This window comes from Phodopus roborovskii, unplaced genomic scaffold (assembly GCF_943737965.1).
Source record: "Phodopus roborovskii unplaced genomic scaffold, PHOROB, whole genome shotgun sequence".
Taxonomy (NCBI): domain Eukaryota; kingdom Metazoa; phylum Chordata; class Mammalia; order Rodentia; family Cricetidae; genus Phodopus; species Phodopus roborovskii.
In genome coordinates, this window is record NW_026126433.1 from 55,833,121 (window position 1) to 55,836,796 (window position 3,676).

At 41.4% G+C, this 3,676-nt stretch overlaps 1 pseudogene; it reads right to left on the bottom strand.

Annotated features, from left to right (window-relative positions):
* Positions 1-1,751: 1,751 nt before the first annotated feature.
* LOC127223264 (protein FAM104A-like) lies at positions 1,752-2,151 on the bottom strand (annotated as a pseudogene).
* Between the last annotated feature and the right edge of the window lie 1,525 nt (positions 2,152-3,676).

The window sequence follows — 3,676 nt, forward strand, 5'->3', positions numbered from 1 at the left end:
TGCCTAGGATATGTAGAACAAATATTTTTGAATGGATTAATGAATTTTTAAAGGATTATTTAATCTTGTGGTTTTATGAAAACTTCTCTCTCTCTCTAACTGCGGAGATAATTAGGGATGGGCCCAAACAACACAATGAGGACTGAGAAGCATCCAGATGAGCCTCACTCGGTGACTGCATTACAGTCATGTTGACTTTCTCTATTATAAAACACCTAGAACTTTCTTCTTCAAGACATTCTGAGCAGATCGATCTCTGATAAGTTCTCAGAGTATAGTCCTGCTGTTCTTATTCCAGACTGTGTACAAGATATAGGCACAAAGCCCAGAAGACTAAGCAACAGGCCAGATCAACTCAGAAATGGCGATGCTTCAAAGGAATGATGGTGATAATCATAGGATCAGTTTCTTCTCTGTAAATTAAAACACATCTTAAACAACTTCTTTGGAATAAAGCACTAGGTTCACTCCTACTTTTCTTGTTCTTTTATGTAACTTCAATATTTTTTTTCTAAATTGCAAGTAATGCTTCTAAAATCTGCAACAAATGCTTTTCTATCTCTAATTTAAAAAACATTTAAAGAAACTCAATAATAAAATGTATTAAAATCCCCCCTCTCCTGGGCTCCATATTCCAGCCCACAGCACAGGCAGCTTTACCGGAGACCAGGCTGGTCCTAGAGACCTGAGCACTCCTTCCCCTTGGCTTGCTATTCTGGCATACAGCTTTGGAAGAAGACTTTGGCTTTACCAGAAACCAGGCTTGATCTAGGGACCCAAGGCCCCCAAAACCCCACTAGAGACACCCTACTGGACTCTAACACTACCTATTCACCAGAATCCTTGACCACTTAGTCCAAAAGACCAGAGATAAACAGAAACTAAAGAACAAAATACCCACCCAAGAAAGACAAATGCAGGAACCAACAACTAGATCTATAACCATCCCAAATCCAGATGCCTAAATGCCAGTGTAAGAAAACAATAAATAACAGAAAGGGAAATATGGCACCACCAGAACCCAGCTATCCTATGACAGCAAGACCTGAACAACCCAACACAGCTTAAGTACACAAAATCAACCTTTAAAATAACTTTATGAAGATGGTAGAGATCCTTATAGAGGAAGTAAAAAAGAATGTCTTAAAGAAATTGAGAAAAAGACAAACAAAAAATGGATTAAAGAATGCCAAGAAAGCTGAAGGAAGGAAGGAAAAGATAAATAAAGGAAGGAAAAGATAAATAAAGGAAGGAAGGAAAAAAGAAAGGAAGGAAAGAAGGAAGGAAGGGGTGAAGGAAAAGATTCAAGGTTGAAAATGGAAACAGAAGCAATAAGGAAAACACACACTAAGGAAATTCTGGAAATGGAAAATCTGAGTAAGTGAACAGAAACTACAGATGATGCAAGTATCACCAACAGAATTCAAGAGATGGAAGAGAGAATCTCAAGTGTTGAAGATATGATAGAGGAAATAGATTCATCAGTGAAAGAAAATGTTAAATCTAAAAAAATTCCTAACACAAAACATCTGGGAAATCTGGGACTCTATGAAAACACCAAACCAAAGAACGATAGTGATAGAAGGAGAAAGCCAGCTCAAAGGCCCTGAAAATATATTCAACAAAATCACAGAAGAAAAATATTTCCCCACCTAAAGAGGGGCATGCCTATAAAGGTATAAGAAGCTTATAGAACACCAAATAGACTAGAGCAGAAAAAAATAATCACCTTGCCACATAATAATATCCAATCTGCACAGTGCTGTCCCTTCACGGAAGACAAGAAACGGCCAGAGCATCATGTCAGAGGCTGGCCTCGGTGCCGTAGGCTGTGAAAGTGGGCCTCCTTCAGGGTCTGATTGATAAGGAAGTAAGGGCCTTGGCATAGTTCAGACTGCTCGGGCACCGGCTGGGGGTTGCTGGAGCAGGATCCGGGGATGATCTGGCTCAAGCTGCTCTCTGGCCCACTGGCCTTGTCCGGGCTGTTGATGCTGCTGCTGCTGCTGCTGCTGCCGCCACTGTCACTGCTCAAAGACTCTGTGTCCCAGGATCCTGGAAGATGGGGTTCCTACTGCTCCTTTTGGTCTGGGGCGGGAGGTGGTTATCATCATCATTTCTTCTCCTTTTCCTGGGGCGGAGGTGCTCGCTCATGGCCCCTTATTAGGTTCTTTAAAAAATGCTCCAGCAGATCTGCAACTGCCATTAGGATAAAGTCCAAGACATTAACCACAACCTCAAAAGTTTTATTAGATATCATCTATGGTTTCAGGACCTGTGTCACTTTGTGCCACTGCTCTTCTATTATCACCCCCATCTAATTCCCTCCTAGCTCAGAGCTAGATCCCTTCCTCAGAGCTTTCACCTCGTTGTCCTGTCATCCTTCACAACACCCACAGTCCTACACATTTGGAAAGTTTTACCCACATTCTGACCTTTGGAGAACAAGCTCTCAGACCCTTATCTTCCACCCACCTATGAACCTGTTTAACAGCTTCATGAATAGGACCTTTGCTCCGTATCTGCCTTAGTCATTGCTGCAGACCCAGTCACAGACATTGGTGTACAGTAAATAATTACTGCATCAGAAACATGCAGAAAGTATGAGCCTCCTATAGCCACAATAACAGACTGCTTCACACTTGGCTGCTTAAGCTGTATAAATGGGTTCTGTCACATTCTGGAGTCTTGGAAGTCAAAACCGAGGTGTTAGCAAGACCTTCCTCCCCGTGCAGACTCTGGAGAGTGATCTCCTTACCTCTTCCAGCTTTTGGCCCTATGTGCCTGTTGACTTGAGAGGCTCAATTCCAAACTCAGCTTTCTTTACATGGCTGCTTGCTGTGTTCTCCCCTTTGAAACACAGCCATGATTGCATTTGTAGAACCTGCCAAGTCAAGAATGATTTCATTTGGAGATTCTTAATGAATTGCATGTGCAAATATTTGGTTTGTTAAAAACTGCATTCTAAAGTTCTATGTGGACATGAATTGTGTGTGTGTGTGTGTGTGTGTGTGTGTGTGTGTGTGTGTGTGTGTATGTGTATGTGTGTGTAGGGGGCATTGCCTTCCTCACTGTCCAAACATCCTACACCACCTCTTTCTTGCCGCCTGCCCCCTCACCAGCTAAAGTTCATTAGAAAAGCTGGCTTCATCATTAACATTTATAGCAGAATCTTTGTAGGCTGCTCAATTACAGCTTAATTCCCAAGATCAAAATAACACCTTAGGGGGGAGAGTCCTCAGTGATTATTCTTATTGCCGAAACAGGGAATATCTTTAGAAAATAGTTATACTCTGGAGAATAGTGGGAACTAGTTAGCTTCCCAAGACTCTGAGCCTGTGGGGCTACACTGTGGTTCCTTGCTTCCAAACTCAAATGTGATACTGACCTCGATTCAATGTATCAACATGAAAACAGAAGTTTATAATTTTGAAATTTGTAACCATGTAATCAACTGTGAGTAATTAAGTGGGTAAAAGCCCTCACTTGTCCAACAACAAACATAATCTTCACTCTGCAAGGTATCTTGGAAGAACATGGATCTAACTCAGTCGATTACAGAAGCCCTCAGGGTATCAAGTACCTTACGACAATCTCTCTCTTCTAACTTTAACTACCAAGACATATATGGTAGCAATTTTCATGTCTCTAATGGTTATATTTTTTAGAATATTCCATG